Source organism: Acipenser ruthenus, chromosome 4 (assembly GCF_902713425.1).
Source record: "Acipenser ruthenus chromosome 4, fAciRut3.2 maternal haplotype, whole genome shotgun sequence".
NCBI classification, from domain to species: Eukaryota; Metazoa; Chordata; class Actinopteri; order Acipenseriformes; family Acipenseridae; genus Acipenser; species Acipenser ruthenus.
Window position 1 is genome coordinate 97,260,336 of NC_081192.1, and position 19,317 is coordinate 97,279,652.

General features: G+C 35.1%; 1 protein-coding gene across 3 annotated transcripts in view; it reads left to right on the forward strand.

Annotated features, from left to right (window-relative positions):
* The window catches only part of LOC117400251 (voltage-dependent L-type calcium channel subunit beta-2-like), a 119,530-nt gene that overhangs the window by 14,116 nt on the left and 86,097 nt on the right, over positions 1-19,317 (forward strand). The window lies entirely within an intron of this gene.

The following is a 19,317-nucleotide window of genomic DNA, read 5'->3' on the forward strand; positions in this document are numbered from 1 at the left end:
GTGTACCATGCGTCATTTGTACCCTCACAAATATGTTTAATGATTAGACAGAATAATTTGTTGTTTTGTTCTATTTTGGTTTAAAACAGAAGGAACTGGGAGAATGTTTAATGCACCAGGAGCTTCTCAAAATCATTCCAGCCATGATCCATCTATGTTACAGATGGTCTGTGTGATAGTTGCTATAGAAACAAGACCTTTTACTTCCCTGTTACTGTTGTCATGGTGGCTTAAGGGCTACTCTGTATGTAATGGTACAAAGTGGTATTAAGGTTTTGCATGACTGAAGCTGCTTAATGAAACATTGATTCAAACCTACAAGCTTACATACAAACATGACAGCCAAACTAGCACAGGTCTTGGCTAATTTTTAAAAACAGTCCTATTGTTTGTTTGCTTGCTTATTATTATTATTATTATTATTATTATTATTATTATTATTTATTTATTTATTTATTTATTTATTTATTAGCAGACAGGGCAACTTGCATTTGTATGCAAAAAACACATATCAAGAATTACAGTACAATTAAGAGCAAGATACGAAATACAATGATTTCAGTCCTAATAAGAGCAAATGAAAAACACAGTATGATTTGATATTGGCGCAGTTCAAGACCAGATAACAGTGTTGATCGTTACGTCAGGGTTAGATACGAGTGCAGGTGAAATACAAAATACGTTAAGTGCGTTAAGTGCAAGATTAAAATACAGTAAAATAGGGAGCAGATAAGTGCAAGTTAAAGTGCATTAAAGGCAGAGTGCAAGATTGTCCAGAAGGGAAGAGTTCAGTTTTACAGGTGTTGTCTGAAGAGGTGTGTCTTGAGGAGGTGCCGGAAGGTGGTCAGGAACTGGGCAGTCAAAGGATCAAAGAATGGACACTCGTTGTCTTTGGACATAGCTGTGATTTAAAAAAAAAAAAAAGCACAGGAATTTATTCAGTTACAGACATTTAAGCAGCTCACTTGCTCTTCATGTTTCACTTCAGCGTAGTTTTTACAGGAAGGGTATTCTCAAACAGCTGCTTTAATACTACAACAAGTGTACACTGCAGTTCATGGAATATTTGTAAGTAGTTTTATACAGAACTGTAAACCCACTTGAGATATACAGCATGACCGGACAGACACACAGCAAAAAAGAACAATAATAAAAGTTGCCCGCATTATCATTAAGCTGAAATACACCACTGCTAACCATAAAACCACCCACTTTCTACCAACCCACAGTAACAACTGACCTGTTCATTTGCAATATTTAGAGCTGTGTCACACAAGGACAAACATGCTCATTTACATTTCCATGTGAAGTGTGGGTTTCCATGTGAAAATGGGCGTTCCTGTGTTTTCGTCATTTAGACGAGTAAGTGAGATTTACCCTGTCCCGCTCTTTGGTCGTTTTTTCAGCCACAAACCTGATTCACATGAGTAATTCTCCCGCGTGCATAGCCATCGCCACGTGTAAATAGCCCTGCACAGAAACTGGCCCAGTTCCACAGAAAGACTGCATGTGACAAGTACGTGCTGCCAGTCTCTGCACAAAGAAACCCCCTGGTGAAGTTCTGGAGGGAAAGAAGAGTCTCTCAGGCTCTAAAATGATTGATTGCACTAGCTGCTAATCTGGATGTTTACTGACAGAAAGTGGGCTGAGGGTCAATGGGAAGCGGGAACTTGACTGCCTAATGTACCAGACATGTCTGAGTAATAATCTTGATAACTGCCATCTGTGAGCTACACTGTTGAAATGTTATTATTTTCATTATAATCATCTGTAATACTGTATGTGAGGACCAACTTGATCATAAAAAGTGTGATTTTGTAGTGTACCTGAAGTATACAGTACTGGTATTACAGGAAGAAATAGAAGATCATAAGACCTGCATATGTGAACATATATGCTGTATACTGATTATTTTTGAAAATATTAATCTTAAAACTTGTGAAAGTGAAACTGCACGCAGCAGATTTTTATACAAATTGTCACTTTGGTCACAAGTAGGGAGTGTATTTCATGATAAACATGTTTTATTTATATGCAATAGATAACAACAGGATTTATGAAATGTATTGATGGTACTGTACAGTATGTCCAGTGTAGCTTCCTGGTGATATTATAAGTCAGAAACAGTTTAAAGCAGCCAAAACAGTGACAGTACTCGGCATGCTGTTTTAACATATTGTCGTTTTAAGCCCTGCTTTATATAGTTGTTAAAGGATCGATAATACTCATTTCTATTTTGATGTTTTCACTATGTGTTGCCATTCATAGGCACTATGTAAATTATCCTGATGTAACTATCACTGACGCTGTTATCTGCTCCGTTATTGAATCGTATTTTGTCATGCTTGTACTTGCTAGAACCGAAGTCATTGTATTTTTATCTTGCTCTTAATTGTATTATTACTTGTACTGTGATTCTTGAAATGTATTTTTGTTTACGACTATGTCACCCTGGATAAGGGCGTCTGCTATTAAATAAATAATACTAATAATTATAAAAGGCAATTCTGTAAGGAAATTATGCTAGCATCGTGAAAAAATGCATACGAAATTCACAGTGGAAATGGAAAATGTATCAGATTTGGTGCTCATATAATTGATCAATTCACCACAGGAAATCCTTTGGATATCAGTATTGTAAAAAAGAAACACCTGTATAATGTGAGTGAAAGTTTATACAGGTGGCAGCATGGCCTAATGGTTACAGCACATCAGTGCTGCGGTGCAGAGGTCTTCAAATCCAGCATATTGCAGATTTATAATAGGTTTGTTAATATAGTCTTATTGAAAGATGAAGAACAATGGCCAAGAATGTTTTGAAAATGCACTTCTATTCTGACCTTAACACCCCTTTCGTTTGGTCTTGGGCATCTATAACACAGCTTGGAGAATTGTTTGGTGCGGTATGATGTCCACTGGAGACTACATTAAGATCATTGGTTTGTGTTGTGCATGCTGGCGTGGATCTAGCACGTTGGACCAGAAGAACACATTGCCTCTTGTTTATACACAACACAGGCCTGGAAAAGATCTTACTTTTATCTTAAGAATCTGATGTTATTCGGGATAGATGCCATGCATGCGTATGGCTAATTTCCACATTTGGGGAAAATGATGTGACATCAATCCTGGTATTTTTAAAATAACTGGCTACCCTTTACTCAACTTTTATGTTGAGTGTGTGAACCCTCAATACCTTTTTATATTGTGTTGAGAAATAAATAGAGAAATAAATACAACAATAAATACAACATTTTCTATCTGGTCATTTTATTTGCCAGATCGTATGGTAATGTATTCACACACCATATAAATGACACAAAGTTCATTTTAAATGATTTATTTTTAGTTTAATATATCCGATCAACTTCTTCCCTGGGCTTGATCTACTAATCCCCCAGATGTAGTACTAGTAGGCGTAAACCTTAGCAACAATGGAACCTCCCCTTTAAATTCTAGACGGCGATCCACTTTTACCCCGGTCTACTTATTCCCCAGAACACAGGTATTAGATTTAAAACAGGATTTTGATTTTTTTCTGGCTGAACATTGAAGCGATTACCAGATGATGTGCTGTGAATTTAGAATGAATAAAAGATGATAAAAGACTCAACATGTTGGTACTGAGTACGACACATATAGAGAGGAGGCTTAAATAAAAAATGCTACCCAAACCTGTACCCTGGTTTTCTTACTAGAACCTGGACTTCAACCCAGACCTGGACTCTAAAACATTTCATAGTGTTTCCCCTTTCCCATCCTCTTGCCTGACTGCCAACAAAACATTGACTGCGTATTCTTTTTCTTCAGCCCTGATGTTAATGAGTAAACACTTACCAAAACTAGCTGAGTTATTCCTAATGTTAACCTCTATGTTTACTTATTTGGTTTTCAACATAACAACCCTTTTACTCTTCTCCAAACTAAAGGCCAAAAACAAACTTAACCTAAAAAAATAGGCTCTGGCAGATGGTAATGGAAGTGTACAGATGGAGGCTCTTGAGTTTCATATCTAGCACGCTTGTGTATAGCTAAACTGTACTTGTCCAGATTTGTAACAAAGCAAAGTGAAGAGTAACCACGTTTTAAATAGAAAAAAAATATATATTATTTTAATCTAGTATCTTAGTTCAATTATAGAATGGCTGACAGTAAACACAGAAACATTGAATAATGACAATTAAACAAGGAAAGGCCCTGTATTTACACCAGGAACAATTAAAACGTCGGCTCTAGCAGGGTTTAGTAAATATCCCCACATGGGGTGGAATTCTTATGTCCCCCTGGAATGTTGATATTATTATTTTTTTTTTTATGTACATTTTAGCAGTTTAAGATAACCAGCCAATGTATTTATGGAATGTACTATAGTAGTTTTTGCCAAAATCTACAACTTGTTTTTTCTCCAATGGTACCACATTTTACACACATCTCTATATCTGTAATAAAGGCCCTGTATTTGTAATTAAATAAGATTTGTCACACGGAGGACAGTGTGCCTTGGTGCTGTGCGTATTTTTCACAAGATGGCTAGCTGCCTGCACCCGACAGGGCTGTTTTCAGGACTCCTGCATGCCTGAGCAGGAGCCTCCATCTGTACACTTCCATTACCATTTGATAAATACAGCTTGCAAAAAAAAAAAAATGTGGTCAGGACAGGGGTCTGTTGTGTGTTTCCAACATATAGTCTAGATGGAGAATTTTAAGAAAATAGAACTGTAATCACATTTAGTTTTGTTTTTTTTTACTACTGTAATGACATGGGAATTGTTTGTGAGACTAAATAAATAAAACACTAGGAACGTTATTTGAAGACTAATAAACTATAAAAAATACGTCAGGATTTGGTAAATGTCAACACATGAATCTACACCCCCCCCCCCCTTACAAACACTGAATGAAAACATCCTTTGCTAAAGAGAATGCTGCAGTGTAGTCAGTGCCAGTGGGGTTCAGCTGAAATGGTACAATAGGTTGTTAGAAGTTATTCCTCTTTTGGTCCATCTGGATATCCTAATCTATGATGAAAAAAGTAGCTGAAACTATTGCAATACAGTTAAATATTTCTTCTTTAAAAGTCTGGTGGTCCTGAAGTGCAAAAAAGCTGTAATGTGGTACAGGGTAGGGAAATGGGTACTCATTTAAGTTAACTAATTAATACTGTACTTGAAAATGTCCTGTGAACTAAGGAGGGCATCTTGTGTAGGATTATATCCTAATAAGGTAGTGATCATTTCACAAATCAAAATACATTTTATGATCCATGCCCTGAATAGAAACAAGAATGTTCAAGCAGTAAGTGTCTGAAATGTAAGTATGTGCACTTTCAATCTGGCTCTACTCTTAATTTGCTAAAGTGGATAACCAATGAAAAACATGGCCGTGTTTAAAATATACCAAATACCTGTGGTTAAAGAAGAGAATGATATAACGTAGGTACTTTATAGTTGTCAGTGCCATGTAGGCAGTAACAACAGATAATTTAAAACTTAATCACACTACCATTCTATAAGGTTCAAACAAATGACCTATTTTGCAAGAGCTGTTTTGATCTAAAGCCTTCCAAATTCAGAAAATCACCACAAATGACTGTGAGCGACACAAAATATAAACTACAACTAAACGCACATAAAAGCACATGCTGTACTGTGCACAATGTTGTATGAAAACGCAACATCCAGTAAGTTATTTGATGTTTGAGGAGGTTAAGAGGGAATTGTACATATAGGTGGTAAAAGCTGCCACTGTGTGGTACAAATGTGATAAAGACTGCCCATTATTTATAATAATGCTAGAAAATCTTATTTTGTCTTTTTTCGCACATGAACTCACTACTTTTCCAAATATTATGGAATTGATTTGTAAGCATTTCGAAAGCTTTTCTGTCAACACAATTACGTTTTTTTTCTGTCTTAATTAACTGGCCAGGGATCTAAGAATGACTAGGTCAAGAGGTGCTTTTTATGGTGTCCCTGATCCCAAAGATATACTGATACAGACTGTACAGTATATTTTTTATTTATACCAGTTTATATGTGCATGTCTTTATTCTTTATTTTTTTGAATACCTGTGGGCTGCAGGACTTTCGAGAATTAAAATCTCTTTCAATCGAAGATACAATTCATGTGAATGAATATCACACACTCCAACGCTAACAGATGGACTGACTGTGGTGTTAATCGTTATTTTTTGTAACACATTCACTGATTTAATGTTGATCTACCCAGTTCCGCTTTGAGACTCCTTGGCTGCTTATAACCAGTAAACAGACTGTAAGGAAAGCCAAAACAAACTCAGATTGAATTGTGTTACAGTACTGCTTCCTTTTGTCTGCTGAAAAAGGTTTATGTGTCAGAATACAGTCATTGTTTTGTGTGACGTTAAAGTGCTACTGTTAAAGGATTGCCTCATATTTCTGAAATATGTCTTTCAAAATAATTACCATTGTTTTATACTTTTATTCATATAAAGCAAACATTTTCACTGGCCACTGGAATAGACACTGAACTTTTTGTGATATTAGCATCATCTGTTTGCAACTTCAGGGCTGCAGTTTAGAGATCTAAATTTCCTAGTGGTAGATTCATTTCCTAGTGCTAATAGAATTTTCCCAGAGATGAAATTGTAGTTATGGTGCTGTAGATGAAAAATAATACAAATACGCTGTTGTACACAAGGGTGTATACAGCTGTATGACTCACAGCTGTCATACCATTCAGGGTTAAAGTGGTGTTAGGTTCAGGTTTGAAATAGGCTTGAATAATATAAACAAATAATAAAAAAAAAAAAGGTCTAAAGAGATGCAGTCAGTGTGTGACGTGTTGAGTTATAAAGTATATTGTACTTTAATTGACAATGATTTAATTGACAACTATAATTTTAGCCTTTCCAAACTTCAAATAAATCTGATCCAGGTGAAATGTGTTGTTGCTAAAGTTAATGCCATTGATTTTCTTAAATAGCGTCAGCACCATTGTCATTGCTCCCCAATATGATTTAATGCTACCCTACTTAGCATATCTCAGTATCGATGCTAAAAGCCTACCCAGAATGCAGCTGAATTATGCAGGATGATGTCTGCTTCTAAATGCTGTTGCAAAGAATTTCTTAAGATAGCGCTGTGATGTTTGCAGCCACATTAGCATTTATGCAATGGGTTTGTGCATAATTGATCGAAGAATGTCCCCTTGGAGCTTGTTAATCAGATTGTATGGTACAAGATAGATGTGAGCCATTATGAAATGGAACCCCTCAAATTGTGTACTCAAGAACATTTGTTATTTGAGCTAGATTATATATATATATATATATATATATATATATATATATATACAGTGTATATGTGTATATATATATATATATATATATATATATATATATATATATATATATATATATACACCGAAAGTATTGACACCCTCCAATCTTTTCAATGCAAAATGCTCTAATTTATTTTGATATTAATACCACCCAGTTATAATGTACAGTATGTTCGTTATGTGAATATTCTTCTCAACACATAAATATTGTGTAAAGCATCTGAATTTGAAATAATTAAATACATGTCAAACTCAAGACAAATTATAGTATTTAACTATGTTCTTTCATGTCTTGCTTAGTGTTTTTGTTGAGCACTAGAAGAACTTATTTTAAAATACTATGTTGGGAATGAGTATTTATTTATTTATTTATTTATTTATTTATTATTATTATTATTATTATTATTATTATTATTATTATTATTATTATTATTATTTACTTTTTTCACATTTGTATTTTGCTTCATTATTTCAAATTCAGATGAGAAGAGGAGAGTTGTCATATAAAGTATATATACATATTGCCTACGTGGTAATACTATTGATGTGAATTGGGGCATTCTGAATTAAGAACATAGACAGGTGTCAATATGTCTCGGGCCAGGGCCAGTATTTAGTTCCGCCATCAGTTAGCAGTCGTTTTACTTTTACTGCAACTGCGGTATTAGCTGTCATGTGTATTGTAGCGTTTATGTTCACAGTAGCACTAGGCATTTTAGTTTTAATCACAAGTCACCAATTACATTATTTTAAGGCCAGAGGGTGGCGTTTGTGTTCTTGAAAAAGACTCCCAAAGCTGTACTAGTACAGTATATGTGTGAGGGATTTTCTGGGAGACAGCTACAAATTGATTGAACCGTTTGATAAACGGCATTGCCCTTTTAAATCTCACTATAGTAATTCATACCATATATCACTGATGGCCGCGTTGTTTTCTTAGTGTAATGTTTTGAGACCTGAATGTAGCTCAGATATGGGGCCTGCTTTTCTCAAGGTTTTATTGTGATTTAGTATCAGTTATTAAGGGCTAACGGGCATGTATTTAGAATTGATCAGCACTCTTTATTGTCTCAGGTGCATGGCATACAGTAGCAAGTAGAGAGGTGTTTCATGTATGATGTAAGGGGACAAATGTACTTTATTCTTTATACGTTACGCGTGATTTGTCTGTTTACAATGTCATAACTTAGCAATTTTTTTTTAAAATTCATTTATTTATTTCTTAGCAGACGCCCTTATCCAGTGCGACTTACAATTGTTACAAGACATCACATTATTTTTTACATACAATTACCCATTTATACAAGCTTCCTCGAGCTAGGAGGGATTTTCAAGTTACCTGGTTGTGATTGCTTATTTAAAGTACTAAATGGCAAAGCAAGCCTTGATTGCAGAAGCACATGTTGAGTCATCAAACTGACTTTATTTTTGTAAAGGACACACAAAAGTATATTTGCTTGGGCAATTTTTTTTTAGTAATTTTTCTTCATTATGAAACCTGCTGAATAATGTGTTACATACCGCTTTTTTCCTTTACTCTTAACAAAAAACTGACAACAATTCTGACATTTCTAAATCTAACATAGTGTACTACTATTATGGCTTCCGGTAGACTTGTGCAATATCATTTTGTAGTTTCTTTGATTACATGATGTTAAATAAAATATAAAAATAATGTTCATATAGTTTTTTAAAATTTTTTTATTGTGTCTTGATCCTAAAACTGTAGGTGACGCAAAGCTTTTGGCCAGAGCTCTGTACTTTAATATATCTACTGTACTTCTTGTAGCGCATATTTGGAAGATATAATATTTAACATTAATACCTCAAAATCCTAGGCAACACTCCACTATGTTGGTAATATACAAACATTAGTTAATATTAATTTTATAATATACAGGATGAAGCCTCCTTTATGTCATTAATATATAAATATAAATATAGGGTTTTAGTCCTTAACAAATGTCATATTTCTTATAAAAATATAATTATAATTCACCATTCCATTATTCTGTGTTTTCAAGGATCCCAAATCAATCATAAATGTTTACTTTAGTACTCATAACAGGCAAAAAGCAAATCAACTCATACAAATTAGTAATTTTATTAAGGCTAACAAAAGTAAGAAGAATATAAAAGTTAGAACTCGATCAATGTTGAAATGGTTCCGACGTTCATAGTTGTTGTTTTCAAATACACACAATATAGCTATGGAAACTAGTAAGATCCAAAATGGAAAATTACCTAGAAGTCCTGCATAAACGATTAATTTTCAAACTGAATGCAGTAGGGATTCAAGGAAATACATGCACATGGATTAGGGAGTGGCTAACATGTAGAAAACAGAAAGTACTGATTAGAGGAGAAACCTCAAAATGGAGCGAGGTAACCAGTGGTGTACCACAGGGATCAGTATTAGGTCCTCTGCTCTTCCTAATAGACATTAATGACTTAGTCTGGTGTAGTAAGCAAACTTGTTAAATTTGCGTACGACACAAAAAATAGGAGTGGCAAACACAGTTGCAGCAGCAAAAGTCATTCAAACTTATCTAGACAGCATTCAGAACTGGACAGACACATGGCAAATGACATTTAATAGAGAAAAGTGTAAGGTACTGCATGCAGGCAATAAAAATGTGCATTACACATACCATATGGGAGATACTGAAATTGAAGAAGGAATCTATGAAAAAGACCTAGGAGTTTATGTTGACTCAGAAATATCTTCATCTAGACAATGTGGGGAAGATATAAAAAAGGCCAACAAAATGCTCAGATATATAGTGAAAAGTGTTGAATTCAAATCAAGGGAAGTAATGTTAAAACTTTACAATGCATTAGTAAGACCTCATCTAGACTATTGTGTTCAGTTCTCGTCACCTCACTACAAAAAGAATATTGCTGCTGTAGAAAGAGTGCAAAGAAGAGCGACTAGAATTATTCCAGGTTTAAAAGGCATGTGCTATGCACACAGGCTAAAATAATTGAATCTGTTCAGTCTTGCATTAAAGAAGACTACGCGGCAATCTGATTCAAGTTTTCAAAATTCTAAAAGGCATCGACAATGTCGACCCAAGAAAAAGAAAAAAAAACAAGGACCAGAGGTCACAAATGAAGATTAGATAAAGGGGCATTCAGAACAGAAAATAGGATGCACTTTTTTTACACAGAGAATTGTGGGAGTCTGGAAACAACTCCCCAATAATGTTGTTGAAGCTGACACCCTGGGATCCTTCAAGAAGCTGCTTGATGAGATTTTGGGATCAATAAGCTACTAACAACCAAATGAGCAAAATGGGCCAAATGGCCTCCTCTCGTTTGTAAACGTTCTTCTGTTCTTATGTTCTAATCATCACTTCAGTTAAAGTATTATCTTGTTCCAGTTTGTTATCAAAATAGCATTGTTTGTCTTTAATATTATCAGAGTGTTACACTGTATTAAAAATAGTATTTTACTTGAATCTTAAAGTCTTTGAAATGTAATACTTATTCTGGAGATGTGGCCGTTGTTGAAAACAAAGTTGCAGTTGGTCTTCTTTGTAACACGTTGCAGAATGTAGCGGTGAGGAGTCATCTATGTACAACGCTTGAATGGGTGCCCATGACAAGCGAAGGCTCCGTGGTTACTTCATGATGAGATGAATCTGAATCCAAGATAGAGAATCAGTTCATCCTTGTTTCGATTTAAATATAGCGCCCTAAAGAGGAGTTTACTTTGGTGATCCAATCTCTGCCAGGTAAAACAGGAAGCTAATGTTACGACCCTGTTACGAATATGTAGTCTTTTTGAAGTAGATCAATCAAGAATGTTTTGGGGGGGAAGGAGGATTGAGGGAAGACAAACTTAATTAACATCACAGCATCTCAAGTCTCATAGATTAAGAATGGAAATGTCATTTTACGAAGTATATTCAATTACAAATACAAATTTATCCCACATACTGGGGCACTCAAAACACAATTATGAAAAGGCTTCCACACCTAGAAGCCTTTCCTGTAATGATACTTAACACAAGTGGTACAGTAATGCTGTAAGGGATAAACAAAGATAAGTGTTAAAACGGTAAAAATGATTCACTGATCATTTAAACATTTCTTACTCATTTGATACTTGTTTGATTAATGAGATTCAATTAATTGTTAATTCAATAATGGCATTTGTTTTTTGCTCTTTTGTTATGCTTCAAACACTTAAAATGATGCCTCTTACATTGTGGGACTGTTGTCATGAGTTTCTCTGAGTTTGAGTTTGAAATCCCACTTACACAAACAAAATTGCCTGTAGTAAGTGAAGATTGTAGTGGGGACTACATTTTAGATGTAGAACATGGAATTAGAAAAATAAAAAAGCAGAAAACAAAGGAATGTGAACCAGCAACGGAAAGTAAAGTTACTGATCGTTTTGCCGAACCTAAAACAGATAAAAACCTAAATGTAATTGCCAGCGATTGGTCTTCGAGAATTACTCAGGAAAAATGAAAGTGGGCTGTAAGCTTGTTTGAACAATGATTAAACGAAAGAAATGCAAAAGCTGAGTTTACATGTAACGTCTGTGTAATTGGTAGAGATTTACAAAGTGTTGATGAAATTGCAGTTATTCCTGAACCTGTCCAGAAGAAATGTGAAACACAAATTAAAAGGGAGGGGGATGTTTATGTGGAAGTGAATTTGTAATTATGAAAACTTTATTTCTTTTGCATTATGTTAATGTATAATTGTATTACTTTTCTTTAACAAAGTGAAATGCTGAACTGAAATTGCAAACTCTTTTCTAAGTGTTGCTTTTGAAATATGTAATTCTATAATTAACTCATTTTTTAAATGCTTGTTGTATAATAAAATGGTATTTGCTTTTCTGTTGAATTGCTCTGACTGTGGTTTCATTGAAGAACTCACAGTTTTCCGTGGATTTGTAGCATAAACTGTAGATTCGTTAATCAACAATATATCTGCCCTGCACTCCCCATCTCTTTAAAGCCACACAGCCACTTTTAGTTTGAAGATTTGTGCAATGAATCAATGAAAATATCAAAGGGTGGCATCACAGAGGTGGCTGTGTTTGAATTTGAAAACATTAACCTGGAGCCGGAGATTGCAGTGAAGTTCAAACATTTAATTATTATGGGCTATAATGGATATTCAGAGCCTGTTTAAAATGTAATTATTCACATAAATACATTTTTACAGGACTTTTCATTACATGCTTTCTTTATGATTGAAGTCATGGTGCTCATTTTCTACTTTTGTATCTAGCAATACATTACAGTGTTTGGCATGACTGCAATTAACACTGTTCCAGCAGATGTTTAGGTTGCTTTGTCAGAAGACCTTCGTCACGTTCATCTCAGCAGTTTTGATTGAAAACTGGAGATTGAACAGGTTAAGGGAAGTGTTCTTCATTCTGGGGTAGAGACAATGTTAAATGCCCACTCTGACGCTCATAATATTATCCAAAGCTATACTACAATCTGTATATCTCCACACAGATTAAATGTTATGTTCTGTGCAATTAAATGAGTTGTCCCCCCCAGTAGGGGAGAAAGGTGTGCTAACAAGGGATGTGCCTTGTTGTGCCAAATGGCCTGTTCTCGTTCCCAAACGTATCTTATGTTCTTACAGTAGATACGTTCCAGATGCAGTAAATAGGGTTGGATCAAGATGAATGACATAGTTACTGTATGTAAAATAAATAAAAAGTGCAGTACTGGAAATATAACAGAGTATCATGAACAGCACAGCACTGGGACAGAATGTTTGGACATAGAGACTGTATGTGATAAAACATTTTCTGTTGCTAAAAAAGAAAAAATCTGGTGAGGTTTGTTTGTACAGTAGTTTGTGATGTTTATAATACATTCAAAGTATTACACAAGGTGTCATTTTTAAATAAACTCTTCATTTAAAACATAAAACATGTTGTTGAACTGATTTTATTTATATTAGCTCAAAGAGCCAGCTGCCCAACGTTTCGATATGTTGTACATATCTTTCTCAAGGGAGCCTGTGTTTGAATCAAAACATTGGAGGTATTTATAGGTTTTTGACAGCATGACAACTACTTGTTATTGTTTACATTCAAATCCATGATTTATTCTTACATGATGTAATGGTGTTCTATATATTGTGACATCATTTTTACTTCTATCTTTGAACCTGTATTAATTCTAATTAATACTACTTCATATAAACTTATAGTTTTATTATATCATGCAATGCTGGCTCTGAGGATCAGTCTAGATTTGGCCTCCCCAGCGCATCAGCATGCACAACTTTTGAACGAATTTTGTTTATTTATTTAAATGTTATATATTTATTGAAGTTAATTAGTTCATTCTTTTCTGTTGAGTCATGCTGGCATAATCGTGTTCAGTCTATTTATCCATTTACTTTCTTTTATTCTTCTATATGTCGCATTGTCTAACTTTAGCTGTTCCAATACTACAAACTTTACATCATTTATGTCATGTCCTTGACTGGTGAAGTGCTGTACTATTGGTTCATTCATTTTTTTTATTTCTAATTAATGAAAGGTGGTTCTGAATTCTTTTATATAAAGTAGTTCCAGTCTCTCCAACATATTTGATTTCATCACATTTTTCACAGGCTATTCCATAAACGACATTGCTATTTTTACAGTAGGTATTAGTTTTTAGTGGATATGTGGTGTTCTTATGTTTAATTATATTTTTACTTTTGGCTATGTATTTACACACTTTACATTTGCTGGTGCACATGTTCTTAGAACCTATTTTGTCAATTATTCTTTTATGTTTACTGTGAACTAAAATATCACCTAAATTAGCTTCTCTTTTGAATGCTACAACTGGGGCCTTAAGATACTTTTTTTTAATTTTTCTGAATTATGTAGAATCCGCAAGTGTTTCCAAACTATCTTAGAAATATTGGGCAAAAGTTTAGAGTAAGTCATTACTAATGGGACTCTTCTGACCTTTTTATCTCTATTTTTATAATCTAGTATTTAATTTATTTTTAGTTTATCCACTTTTCTTAACTCCATCTCTATAATTCTTTCTTTGTATCCTTTTTTTAATACATTTCTTTGTTTTACATAGTCACTTTCTTTAGAGCATATTCTTCGTATTCTTATTCCTAGACCCTTTGGGATTGCCCTTTTAGTGTGTATCGGATGTGCAGAGGACATGTGTAAATACTGGTGTATGTCAGTAGGTTTACAGAAGAGGTCAGTCTCAATTGAACCTTCTTCAAGTTTTACTATGGTATCTAAAAATTCTATTTCTTTCCTTGTCCATCGAAGATCCACCTTAATATTACTGTGTATTTCATTTGCCATTTTATGAAACTGGAAAAGAGACTCTTCTCCATGTGTCCAAACCCTAAAAATATCATCTACAAACCGAATGTATTCTGAAGGTTCTCTTTCCGATTTTCTAAGTAATTGTTCTTCCCATTTCCCCATGTATGTACTGGCAAAATGAAGTGACCACTCACAGAATATCTTGGAGAAGTGACCACTCACAGAATATCTTGAAGAAGTGACCACTCGCAGAATATTTTACAGAGAAGTGACCACTCACAGAATATCTTGGAGAAGTGACCACTCGTAGAATATTTTACGGTGAAGTGACCACTCACAAAATATCTTGGAGAAGTGACCACTCACAGAATATCTTGCGGAGAAGTGACCACTCGCAGAATATCTTGGAGAAGTAGAACATAAGAACATAAGAAAGTTTACAAACGAGAGGAGGCCATTCAGCCCATCTTGCTCGTTTGGTTGTTAGTAGCTTATTGATCCCAGAATCTCATCAAGCAGCTTCTTGAAGGATCAACAACATTACTGGGGAGTTGGTTCCAGACCCTCACAATTCTCTATGTAAAAAAGTGCCTCCTATTTTCTGTTCTGAATGCCCCTTTATCTAATCTCCATTTGTGACCCCTGGTCCGTATTTCTTTTTTCAGGTCAAAGAAGTCCCCTGGGTTGACATTGTCTATACCTTTTAGGATTTTGAATGTTTGAATCAGATCACCGCGTAGTCTTGTTTGTTCAAGACTGAATAGATTCAATTCTTTTAGCCTACGGTCTGCCTTTTAAACCCGGGATAATTCTGGTCACTCTTCTTTGCACTCTTTCTAGAGCAGCAATATCCTTTTTGTAACGAGGTGACCAGAACTGAACACAATATTCTAGGTGAGGTCTTATTGTAAAGTTTTAACATTACTTCCCTTGATTTAAATTCAACTCTTTTCACAATATATCTGAGCATCTTGTTGGCCTTTTTTATAGCTTCCCCACATTGTCTAGATGAAGACATTTCTGAGTCAACATAAACTCCTAGGTCTTCATAGATTCCTTCTTCAATTTCAGTATCTCCCATGTGATATTTATAATGCACATTTTTTTTTGCCTGCGTGCAGTACCTTACACTTTTCTCTATTAAATGTCATTTGCCATGTGTCTGCCCATTCTGAATGCTGTCAAAATCATTTTGAATGACCTTTGCTGCTGCAACAGTGTTTGCCACTCCTCCTATTTTTGTGTTGTCTGCAAATTTAACGAGTTTGCTTACTATACCAGAATCTAAATCATTAATGTAGATTAGGAATAGCAGAGGACCTAATACTGATCCCTGAGGTACACCACTGGTTACCTCGCTCCATTTTGAGGTTTCTCCTCTAATCAGTACTTTCTGTTTTCTACATGTTAACCACTCCCTAATCCATGTGCATGCATTTCCTTGAATCTCTACTGTGTTCAATTTGAGAATTAATCTTTTATGCAGGACTTTGTCAAAAGCTTTCTGGAAATCTAAATAAACCATGTCATATGCTTTGCAATTATCAATTTTCTATGTTGCATCCTCAAAAAAGTCAAGTAGGTTAGTTAGACACGATCTCCCTTTCCTAAAACCATGCTGGCTGTCTCCCAGGATATTGTTACCATATAGGTAATTTTACATATAATAGAAGTCAGGCTTATTGGTCTGTAGTTACCTGGTTCGGTTTTGTCTCCCTTTTTGTGGATTGGTATTACATTTGCTATTTTCCAGTCTGTTGGTACAACCCCTGTGTCAAGAGACTGTTGCATGATCTTGGTTAGCGGTTTGTAAATAACTTCTTTCATTTCTTTGAGTACTATTGGGAGGATCTCATCTGGCCCATGGGATTTGTTTATTTTAAGAGCTCCTAGTCCCTTTAACACTTCTACCTCTGTTACGCTAAAATTATTTAAAATTGGATAGGAACAGGTCGACATGTCGGGCATGTTGTCCGTGTCCTCCTTTGTAAAAACCTGTGAAAAGTAATAATTTAATATATTTGCTATTTTTTTTTCTTCATCTATGATTTTGCCATTTGTGTCTCTTAGACATTTAACCTCCTCTTTGAATGTTCTCTTGCTGTTATAATATTGGAAAAATATTTTGGAATTGGTTTTAGCCCCCTTAGCAATATTGATTTCTATCTCTCTCTTGGCCTTTCTAACTTCCTTTTTGACTTGTGTTTGCAGTTCCAAGTACTCTTTCTGTGTACTTTGTTTTTGGTCCCTTTTAAATGCTCTGTAAAGTGCCTTTTTTCGCTGAATATTTTTTTAAATTGATCTATTAAACCATTTTGGCCATTTTGTTTTAGATTTAGATTTGTCTACTTTTGGGATGTTTTGTGCCTCTAGTACTACATTTTTAAAAAACAGCCATCCTTTTTCTGTGGATGTTTTCTCTATTTTACTCCAATCTACTTGTGTTAGTCTCCGTTTCATACCTTCATAGTTTGCTTTTCTAAAATTGTAAACCTTAGCTTTAGTCATTACTTTTGGGGTTTTAAAAAATATTTCAAATGAGACCATGTTGTGGTCTGAGTTTGCCAATGGCTCTCTGACCTCTGTTTTAGTTATTCTGTCTTCATTATTTGAAAAGACTAAATCAAGGCATGCCTCCCCTCTAGTCGGTGCCTTGACAAATTGCGTTAGGAAGCAGTCATTTGTCATTTCCACCATTTCAGTTTCGTCCGTCGTGCCCCCCATTGGGTTTTCCCATTTTATACGGGGGAAGTTGAAATCCCCCATTAGTCTGGCTTCTCCTTTTCTACACACATTTCGAATGTCATTGTACAACAGATTATTTTGCTCAGCGTCTGAATTTGGCGGTCTATAGCATGCTCCTATTATTATGCCCTTTGAATTTGTGTCCATTATTCTGACCCATATTGATTCTGCATTGTTTTCTTTGTCCTGATTTAACACCTGGGCTTGAAGACTATTTCTTATGTATAGCGCTACCCCTCCACCTCTTCTGTCCTGCCTGTCTTTCCTATACAGTGTGTACCCACTAATATTATATTCGTCTCCATCACTCTCAGACAACCAAGTTTCTGTAACACCTATCACATCGTAGTTACTTGTTAGTGCAGTAGCTTCAGGTTCTAACATTTTGTTTCTGAGACTTCTAGCATTAAGATAAATACATTTAATAGTGGTCTTACCTGAGTTGTTGCCCTTGTTTTGATGTGGTCTCCCTTCTGTTTTTTGGTTTTCTCCCCCCTTCCTTTCTAGTTTAAATGCTTCTGGACCTCCTGAAGGATCCTTTCTCCGAGTAGATTGGTTCCCTTTCTGTTTAAGTGCAGTCCGTCCCACCTGTATAGATAGTCCTTGTTGTAGAATGTGCTCCAATGTTCAAGAAAGGTGACGCCTTTGGAGAAGTGACCATTCACAGAATATTTTACGGAGAAGTGACCACTCACAAAATATCTTGGAAAAGTGACCACTCACAGAATATCTTGCGGAGAAGTGACCACTCGCTGAATATTTTACGGAGAAGTGACCACTCACAGAATATCTTGCGGAGAAGTGACCACTCGCAGAATATCTTGGAGAAGTGACCACTCACAGAATATTTTACGGAGAAGTGACCACTCACAGAATATCTTGAGGTGTAAACTTCAGAAGTAAAGAACTGGAATTTCAATAACACCGGATTATTTTGCCTAATTCTTTACCCACCCAAAAATGAAATATGGTTATTTGAAATGCCACCAGAAAATGACTATGTTTTTTTCTTTTTGGTAAGAAAATAATCTTGTAATTTGAATTCTGTTTGTCCTTCAGCTTTGCCGTACAGCTGAATCAGCTTGTCGCATACTGGAGTGACCGCTCCACTGTTCAGTCTGCACTGCATATTTAATAAGCTGGGATAGTCATTCAAGGAGTCGGTACCCTCTGAATTGCTGCTTTCTGCATCCTCAGTCTCCTTGGAATCTCAAACAGATTTTAAGAACTGAGGACATTGCTTTAGAATTGGGCGGGCAGAAATAAACAAAGCAATGCTTGCTAATTGTCCTGCAGAATACAGTTAAACATTATGACTTGGCCTAATGTGTTTTACAAATAGCCCAAATACTACATTAAATTATATAAACCTTATGGGTATAATTTTCTGTGCCTGGTTAATTTGCATAATTGGGATAATTATAATTGGGATAATTTGGATAATGCGGTAATTTACTGTATCAGGCTGGCTCAGGGTATACATTTAGTTGCAGTAACACCTGATATGACAAATGAACATAGCATTACGGTCTAAGTAATTCTAGAACCGTATGCCGAACAATAGAAAAAACACATGGTAACATAACAGTAAAATACCAGTATAGTATGGTTGATGTAATACACATTTTTTTCAAGCTATAAAATCAATTATATTTAAACTTTAAAGGGAACTCTCATCAGATTGTTTTCATCCTGTACTTGAATTCTAGTTCCCTAGTTAAATGGTCACAGTGAAAACATGATTACATAAAAGGATAATTTGCAATGCTTTCCTATGATTTTACCTTGTAATCATGCTTCCATTGCATTTTTCAGTGTTGTTAACAAGTCCTTATACCCTAGCCCTGCAGCCTTCGGCTTATTTTGCCACTGATATTTATTTGCCAGTGGAAAGGGTTAACTGTCTACACAAGACATTAATAATAGACAGCTTGTTCATATTGATTTATCAGTTAATTTTTCAAACTGCTGCAGGT